Genomic DNA, 10,360 nt, shown 5'->3' on the forward strand with positions numbered 1-10,360 from the left:
GTGCAGAAGAGCCGCTCTCCACAGGGTCGCTGTTAAACAGCTCCTCGTCCCTTCTCCCTTTTACTCCTTCATGGAGGCTGATCTCGGTTTCTTTTTGGATTTTGTGTATTATCCTGCATTTTTACAGCTCACTGGAACCAGGAGCCCTGGATCCTTATTACCACTTATTTGTGTGATATTGAAAAGAAACATGCTCACTTGACTTCATGTTTTATATCTATCAAACAAAAATGATAGACCAGTTATGGAAAATCACTGTTAAGTTTATGAAATCACGATAATTCTTGTGTCCTAACTGTTCCTGCATTTGTCTCATCTTCCCACACGAATCTTGAACTTTTCATGTGCAAAAATAACACTTTAGATTTCTTTTGTGTCCTCAGCACATGTGGCTTTACATTTTTCAGAATATTTTTGTTGACCAGATTAAAATGTTTTTGAAATAAAGTTTATTAAATTAAAAAATCAACTGACATAGAGTCAACTGATGAAATAAACAGTCTTTCATTTCTCTCAGAAAAAGGGGGTTGAGGAACTCAAAACCCAACAATTATTAGACTAAAATTTCCCAGACTGGCACTAATAGCTGAAGCAGAGACCCTGCTGAAAGTATAAAAGCTTAAGCCACAGAAGGATTATCAGGGATAATAACTTCTTAGCACAAGATTACTTAATGCAATTCTTTTTAAAATTCATTCATTTTTCCTGATTATAGAATGAATAACATTAATTTTTAAGGTTTGAAAATTTTACAAAGAAAAAAATCTTGTTTAATAATTTTATGCAGAAAATTTAATTTAAAAATTGATTTACTATTTTCTGTTTTTCAGGGAGGACCTATTTTGATCCCTAAATTGAGAGCAAATGTTATGCCCCATAATTTTTCATTTATTTTTGTGAAAAGTCTTCCAAATCAATTAAATACTCTTTGAAAATCATGATTATTAAGAATTGCAAAATATTCCATGTGAACAAACCATAATTTAGTTAATAGAACTACCATCAAGAGACAGGTCATTTCTTATTTTTCCTTACTAAATATAACACTCTAATGAGCATACTAGTGTATAAATCTTTGTGGGCATCCTCTCTTATTTCCTTAGTTAGAATTCATTATAAATAATTATTCTTAGGGGAAAAAGTTGACATAGTACTTGAAAAGGGTTTCATAGTGAACGCAGAAATCACTGAAGTGTGGAACATTGGTGTGCAATTTAAAACACTTCCGAGAGAAGCATCAATGATGTGTTTTTTTGTTATGTACTTTGAAAATCTGGTAGAAGTATCTTTGGGATTAAATCTCAAACTGCTATGGATGCTCAGAAATATGCTGTTTCCCAGACATTCATTCTCACAAAAACTTCACCATCCAATTTTATTATCAAACACTTTAATAAATATTTCACATATGCACTTTGCTGTATAATTTACTAGCCACTTCCACATAACTATGTGAAACTATATGAAAAACAAATGTCCTAGCCGGCCTATGCTCCTAAGTGAAGTATCAGGATCAACATCATCTGTTAGAAAAACGAATATGACTATGTCAGACTTTATCCTCTCCGTTTGAAGGGTTCCGTCTGGAACCCTGCATTACACATATCTTTACCTCTGTGGTAAAATGCTGCATGATAAATGCGCTCCTCAGCATACAGACCAACACCTGTCCCAGGCTGGCCTCAAACCCCATATCCACCCTCTTTTCCAACCTTGACTTTTTCCTGTTTCCTGACCCAGCTATGTTCTGAACACCTCCTTCCCTATGCTTTGAAGGTCTCTCCTTCCCTTGCCTGACAAACTATTGCCTATCCTTCTACACTGTTCTAAATGAGGTCTCTGCAAGAAACTCTTTAAACATATGAAGGAGCAAGTTTTTCATTCAACATCTAGAGCCGGCAGGAAAGGCACGCAGCATCCCTTTGCTGCTGGGTTGAGATGGAGGTCTAGGTTCTTCCTGTGTTCTTCAATGTCGCCACAGAGGTGAGGGTTTCATAATCACACAGTGGGATCGACAGCCTTGTTTCCTACTAAACATTCACCAACACCACCTTGGTGGAGTATTAGAGCTTTATAGCCTGATTAGGGTGGAAGTCGGCGGGACCCCTTCAGCCCTTGCTGGCAGAGGTGGAGGTGGGGCTGAATTTTTTTCTGAGGCGTTTGGCTAAAGTAGGGTGGTCATTGTCTAAAATTTTTCTATTTTGCCAGTGCTACAGTTTGAATTGTGTCCCCCAAAGTTAATATGTTAGAACCTTAATCTCAAACACAACAGTGTTGAGAGGTGAGTAGATCACCAGGTCTCTGTCCTCATCAATGAATGAATGCCATTATCTCAGAAGTGGGTTGGTTATGATGGAAGTGGACTCCCAATGAAAGATGAGTTCCGCCCCTTTCCCTCTCTCACATGGCAGATCCCTAACCATGTTATGCCTTCTGCTTTGTTGTCACAGCAAGAAGGCCCTCAACAATGCAGCATCTCAGTCTCGAACTTTCCAGCCTCTAAAAGTGAAGCAAATGAATATCTACTGCTTATAAATTACCCAGTTAGCATTATTCTACATACTAAATCATTGTATCAGACTAAGACATTGTATACATGCATCAAAATATCACACTGCATCCCATAAATATGTACAATTATTCTCTCAATTTATTTTTTTAAATCATTTTGGGGAAGGAAAGAAAAAAAAGTAAACATACCAAGTCAGGCTACTCTTTTCTTGGTTCCTTGTCTAGATAAAGTAAATTTTATTGTACTATTTTGTGCACATGTATATCTGGGGTTCACCTTCCTCAGTTCCTCATCTGGGATACATGAAGCAAAAAGGAAACCTGAGATCTTGGGTTACCTCCTCTACTGCCATCGCCATCTTGAGTTGCAGCAGCCTCCATCTTGGGACACTGGTCAGTGACTGGAAGCCCAACATCAAGGTACCTACAGGTTTGCCACCACTGCCACCACATCTAAGGAAGTGGACACTTCCATCTAGGTACTCCAGTCAGGGCCTGGAAGACCATGATGCAGGTTTGGTAACACCTGAGGTCTCCCTGCTAGGTGTGCTAATAGCCACCATCCTGTTGCACAGGCAGAGAGCCTTGCATGGGGTTGGTACATTGGAAAAGGGTATGAGTGCATCTTGCTCTCGGCTTGCCAGTCTGGCACCAACTGGGTTTCCCAGGGCCAACTCGGGCCAGCACTTTCTGGGATCTGATACCAGTCTGGTCCCCAACTCCCTCCACAATCTGGCATCCACTGATCACCTGGTCCTGCTGGTTTGACAAGCAATGGGGCCCTCCAGCTCCCTAATCCCCAGTCTCCCAACCCCAACCTAGCCACCAACCTGGCCCAGCACTTTCAGCTATGTGGCCAGCCCACAGCTCTCAACACCTGGTCCTGATTTACACAGTACAGAACGGTGCTCCACGGCAGGCACACAGGTCCCAGAGCTCAACACTCAGGACCTCGGGAGAGAGACGTGCCTGATTGGGAAGTTGAAAGGGTGGGAGCAGGAGAGATACAGTGTAGAGGCTAAATTAGAGACCAGGAATTGTGGGGGTCTGCGAGAAACATAAGGGAGCTAAGATCAGGCTCCTGCATCACACGAGTGAACCCCAATGGAGATTCCTGGGGTGCAGGCTTCCAACAGAGACTGGCAATTGCTATACCCCATCTCCAGTAGTTCTGCCTCCAAGCCTAACCCTCCCACCCTAGTAACTTTCACCAGCAAACTCCAGGCAACCCCACCTATCAGATGAGATAGGAAGAAGAGAAACTATTGAATGCCAACAGAAACAATTGTTCAATTTCCTTTCCAGATTTTTTTTTTCTTTTCCTGCTCTCACATCCCCACCGCTTTTGAAACCAAGAACTTTTCATGCATCAGGCTATTGAGGACTGGGATGTCTGAATAGTATATTATAGTTTTGCTGTATAGTCTTTTATTTTTACATTTTTTTCTTTTTAATTTTTTCCTTATTTTAATTTTGGGGTTTTTTTTTTTCATTGTTTCTCTATATTTTCCTCTCACTAATCTGTTTCCCAGATTCTATTTCTCCCTTTTCTTCTGCTAACAGCCAAATTCTATTGATTCCTCTTTCATTCTGCCTATGACCTAATACTTTTATCTTCTCCCCCACTACCTCATAAATATCACATCCTACACCACCCCTGTTCTCTTTGTCTACCATTAGAAATTTGGGGCCCTTTTGCAAACCTATTGTTTATATTGCAGACAGTAATTGAACACATCATTTCTGTTTATTGTGACAAAACTGTAAACATCTTAATAGGAGCAGTTTGTTTTAAGGCTGTATATCATTTGCATTGGGTGCTGTAATTATTGATCTCCCCCTTAAAGATGAAGTATTGGAAACCTGAAGGAGCAGTATAAGTCCATAGAGTAGAAACTGTAATACCTCAGATCCACACTGTTGGGAAGACAAATGAACAACATGGAAAAGCAATGGAAGAATGTTCCCCAAACAAACCAAGATGGTACAATAATAGAATCCATTGATAACACAGTAGAAGAAACATCAGAGAAGGAGTTCAGAATGTACATAGTTAAACTGATCTATGAAGTAAAGGAAGATATAAGAGAACAAATACATATAACAAAACATCACTACAATAAAGACATAAAAAAACCAAAAATATTCTGAAAAAAAAAATTCTTGAAATGAAGGAAACAATAAGCCAAGTAAAAAAGGCAATAGAAAGCATCACCAAGAGACTAGATCACTTGGAAGACAGAATGTCAGGCAATGAAGAAAAAAATATATACTCTTGAAAATAAAGTTTACCACCCAGTGAAGATGGTAAGAGGACATAAACAGAAGTTTCAAGAATTATGGGGTAACGTGAAAAGACCAAATTTAAGATTTATCAGAATAGAGGAAGGCATGGAAATACAAACCAAAGAAATGCACAATCTTTTCAATGAAATAATGTCAGAAAATTTTCCAAAACTAAAGAATAAAATGGAAAATCAAATACAAGACACTTGCAGAACCCCAACTGTACAAAATTACAAAAGACCCACACCAAGGCACATTATAATGAAAATGCCTTGCATATAGAATAAAAATAAAATTGTAAAGACCACAAGAGAAAAGTATCAGATTACATACAGGAGGAAACCAATACAGATCTCAGTGCTTTCTCAACCCAGACCCTCATATCCAGTAAAATTAAGTTCCAGACTTGATGATGAAATAAAAACCTTCCATGATAAACAAAAGTTAAAGGAATTTAAAACTGGAAAGCCTATACTACAGAACATTCTCAGCAAAATATTCCATGAGGAGGAAATGAAAAAAGAAAAACAATGAAAATCAGCAAAGGGAGGAACAACACTAAAGGAAAATCCATTCAAAGGTGAAACCAAGTCAAGCTAAAAACCAAAAATAAACCAAAATGACAGGAACTATTGAATGTAAATGACCTAAACTCATCAATCAAAAAACATAGATTGACACATTGGATTGAAAAAAAAAAAAAAAAAAAGAGAGAGAGACCCAACAATCTGCTGCCTTCAAGAGACTCCTCTAATAGGAAAAGACATTCACAGACTGAAGGTGAAAGGTTGAGAAAAACATATCACTCACGTGGACTGCATAAACAAGAAAGGGTTTCCATCTTCATATAAGATAAATTGGACTTCAAGCCAAAATTAGTCAGAAGTGATAAAGAAGGACATTTCATACTGCTTAAGGAAATCATACATCAACAAGACATAACAATCATAAATATTTATGCCCCAAACAATGAAACATCTACATACATCAAACAAATCCTTCTCAATTTCAGGACTCAAATAGACTACAACACAATAACACTAGGTGATTTTACACACCTCTCTCACCACTGGATAGATCTTCCAAATAAAAACTAAACAAAGAAACTATAGAATTAAATAATATAATTAATAATGTATACTTAATGGATGTATTTAGAATATATAATCCATCAATGAGTGAATACCCTTTCTTCTTAGTAGCACATGGCTCTTTCTTTAAAATAGACACCATGTTATGCCACCAAGCAACTCTTAGCAAATAAAAAAAATTAGAGATACTACCCTGCATTCTATCAGATCATAAAGAAATGAATCTAGAAATCAACAATAAAATAAAAAATAGAAGCTACTCCAACACCTAGAGACTAAGCAATATGGTATTGAATGACCAATGGATAGCAGAAGAAATCAGGGAAGGAATAAAAAAAGTCTTAGAGGTAAATGAGAACACTGATACAACATACCAAAATCTCAGGTACACTATGAAGGCAGTGCTAGGAGGAAAGTCCATTGTATTGAGCTCATTCATTAAAAGAATAAAAAGTCAACAAATAAATGTCATAACATTATATCTCAAAGCTCTAGAAAAAGAAAAATGAATCAACACCAAGAGTGGTAGAAGACAAGAAATAATTAAAATCAGAACTGAAATCAAGGAAATTGAAACAAAAGAAACAATGGGGAAAAAATTGACAAAATGAAAAGTTGGTTCCTTCAAAAAATAAATAAAAATGCTAAACCCTTAGCTATGCTAACAAAGAGAGAGAGAAAACTCAAATTACTAAAATTCATGATGAAAAGGGAAATATCACAAAGGACACTACTGAAATGCAGAAGATAATTAGAAACTATTTTGAAAATTTATATGCAAATAGAATAGAAAAACCTCAAAAATATTGACAAATTTCTAGAGACATATGATGCACCCAAACTGAATCAGGAGGACATACACAATTTAAACTGATCAATTTCAAGCAACAAAATAGAAGAAGCCATCAAAAGTCTAACAACTAAGAAAAGTCAGGAACCAGATGGATCCTCAGCAAGATCTTAAAAGAAGAATTAATAACAGCACTGCTCAAATTATTTCATGAAATAGAAGAGGAGGGAACCCTTCCAAACTCATCCTATGAGGCTAGTATCACCCTGATATCAAAACCAAACAAAGACACATCAAGGAAAGAAAACTTCAACCAATATCCTTCATGAATATAAATGCAAAAATTATAATAAAATTCTGGCAAATCACATACAAAAACACACTTAAAAGATAGTGCACCATGATCAAGTGGGGTTCATCCCAGGGAGGCAAGGTTGGTTCAACATCTGGAAATCAATTAACATAATGTGTCACACTAATAGACTTAAAGACAGGAATCATGATCATCTCAATAGATGCACAAAAAGCATTGGATAAAATACAGCCCCCCTTCATGTAGGGATAATAGGAACATACCTCAACATTGTAAAAGCTATCTATGACAAGCCCAAGGCCAACATCATTCTAAATGGAGAAACATTAAAAGCATTTTCTCTAAAAACAAATAAGACAGGGATCCCCCTCTTTCACCACTTCTATTCAACATAGTCCTTGAAACTCTAGCCAGAGCAATCAGACAGACGAAAGAAATTAAAGGGATATGAATAGGAAAAGAAGAACTCAAACTATCCCTATTTGCCCATGACATGATTCTATATATAGAAGATCAAAAAAATTCACTAGGAAACTTCTAGAGGTAGTAAATGAATTTAGCAAAGTAACAGGATATAAAATCAATACCCATAAATCAAATGCATTTCTACACATCAGTGATGAATCCTCTGAAAGAGAAATTAGGAAGACTACCCCATTCACAATAGACTCAAAAAATAATAATAATAAATAAAATAAAATAAAATAAAATACTTGGGAATCAACCTAATAAAAGAGGTGAAAGACCACTACAATGGAAACTACAGAACACTAAAGAAAGAAATTGAAGAAAACCTTAGAAGATGGAAAGATCTCCCATGTTCTTGGACAGGCAGAATTAATATTTCAAAATGACCACACTACCAAAATTGTTATACAGATTTAAGACAATGCCTATTAAAATTCCAATGTTGCTTTTCATAGAAATAGAGCAAGCAGTCATGAAATTCATATGGAAAAATAAGAGACCCAGAATAGCCAAAGCAATCCTTAGCAAGAAGAGTGAAGCAGGAGGCATCACAATACCAGAACTTAAACTATAGTACTGCTTCTTCTCTGGGAAAACACCAAATGGCAGATGATGCTGGCACAGTGGGAGATCCCAGAGGACCAAGGGGCCCCAGAATGAGTGGCAGTGGCAGCCCCCATGGAGGTTTCAGCAGCAGTCTCCCAGCTGAGGTCATGGTTGGGGCCAAGCTGGGCTGGGGCCACGGGGCATGTGGAGAAAAGACAGAAGGAGTGGATACCAGTCACCAAGCTGGGCCGCCTGGTCAAGGATATGAAGATCAAGTCCTTGGAGGAGCTCTATCTCTTCTCTTTGCCCATCAAGGAGTCTGAAGATCCCTGCCTTTCTCCTGGGGGCATCACTCAAGGATGAGGTTTTGAAGATCATGCCTGTTCAGAAGCAGACCATGCTGGCCAGCAGACAGGTTCAAGCCATTTGTAGCTATCAGGGATGGCAATGGTCACGTTCGACTGGGAGCAAAGTGCTCCAAGGAGGTAGCCACTGAGATCCAAGAGGCCATCATCCTGGCCAAGCTCTGCATTGTTCCTGTGCAGAGAGGCTACTGGGGGAACAAGATTGGAAAGCCCCACATTGTCCCTCGCAAGGTGACAGGACATTGTGGTTCTGTGCTGGTGCAGCTCATCCCTGCCCCCAGAGGTACTGGCATTGTCTCAGTCCCCATGCCCAAGAAGCTGCTGCTGATGGCTGATACTGTGACTGCTACACTTCTGCCAGGGGCTGCACTGCCACCTTGGGTGATTTCACTAAGGCCACCTTTGACGCCATCTCCAGGACATACAGCTATTTGACTCCTGATCTCTGGAAAAAGACTATGTTCACCAAGTTTTCCTATCAGGAATTCACTGACCATCTTGTGAAAATCCACACCAGAGTCTCTGTACAGAGGATCCAGGTTCCAGCTGTGGCTACAACATAGGGCTTTCATACAATAAATAAATAAATAAATAAGGTTAATGAAACTTTAAACAAACTATACTATAGAACTATAGTAACAAAAACAGCATGGTATTGGCACAAAAATTGACATGTAGAAAAAACCCACATAAATACATTTATCTCATACCAAAGGTACCAAAAACATACATTGAATGAAAGATAGCCTCTTCAACAAATGATGCTGGGAAAACTGGAAATCCATATGTAGCAATATGATAGAAATTAAACCTCTCTCTCACCCTGCACAAAACTCAACTCAAAGTGGATCAAAGACCTAGGAATTAGACCAGAGACCTGAACCTAAGAAGAAGGAAAAGTAGGCCCAAATCTTCATCATGTTGGCTTAATACCTGACTTCCTTAACAAGAAGGAAAAGTAGGCCCAAATCTTCATCATGTTGGCTTAATACCTGACTTCCTTAACAAGACTCCTAAAGCCCAAGAAATAAAATTAAGAATCAATAAATGATATGAATTCAATCTATAAAGTTCTCAGCAAAGGAAGCAATCAATAAAGTGAAGAGAGAGCCTACAGAATGGGAGAAAATCTTTACCACATGCACATCAGATAGAGCATTAATCTCCAGGATATATAAAGAACTCAGAAAACTTAACACCAAAAACACAAATAACCTAATCAATAAGTGGGCAAAGGGACTGAACAGGCACTTCACAGAAGAAATATGAATGGTCAACAAATACATGAAAAAATGTTCATCATCTCTAGCAATTAGAGAAATGCAAATCAAAACTACTCATCTCACTCCAGTCTGAAGGGCAATTATTAAGAATACAAGCAACAATAAGTGTTGACAAGGATGTGGGGAAAAGGGACTACAAATTGGTGCGGCCACTCTGGAAAGCAGTATGGAGATTCCTTAGAAAACTTGGAATGGAACTATCATTTGACTCAGCTATCCCATTCCTCAGTTTATACTCAAAGGACTTGAAATCAGCATACTACAGTGATTTAGTCACATCGGTGTTTATAGCTGCTCAATTCACAATAGCTAAATTATGGAACCAACCTAGATGCCCTTCAACAGATGAATAAAGAAACTGACATATATATACACAATGGAATATTACTCAGCCTTAAAGAAGAATGAAATTATGGCATTTGTAGGTGAATGGATGGAACTAGAGAATATCATGCTAAGTGAAATAAATCAATCCCCCCAAAACAAAGGCCAAATGTTTTCTCTGATATGTGAATGCTGATCCAAAATGTTGGGGGTGGAGGCTAGGGAAGAATGAAGGAACTTTGAATCGGGCAGAGGGAAATGAGGGGAAGGAAGGGGTCTGGAGGTGGAAAGGATGCTGGTCTTAAGATGTTTTTCAACCCATCCTGGTGGGCATTTTCATCTAATCTAGTCCTAGTCTGTCACCCTCTTTTCTGATTTCCCAT

General features: G+C 38.1%; 1 pseudogene; it reads left to right on the plus strand.

The window, feature by feature from the left end:
• Positions 1–8,061: 8,061 nt before the first annotated feature.
• Positions 8,062–8,933, plus strand: LOC124989593 (40S ribosomal protein S2-like; annotated as a pseudogene).
• Positions 8,934–10,360: the final 1,427 nt, after the last annotated feature.

This window comes from Sciurus carolinensis, chromosome 7 (genome assembly GCF_902686445.1).
Source record: "Sciurus carolinensis chromosome 7, mSciCar1.2, whole genome shotgun sequence".
In the NCBI taxonomy this organism is placed as follows: domain Eukaryota; kingdom Metazoa; phylum Chordata; class Mammalia; order Rodentia; family Sciuridae; genus Sciurus; species Sciurus carolinensis.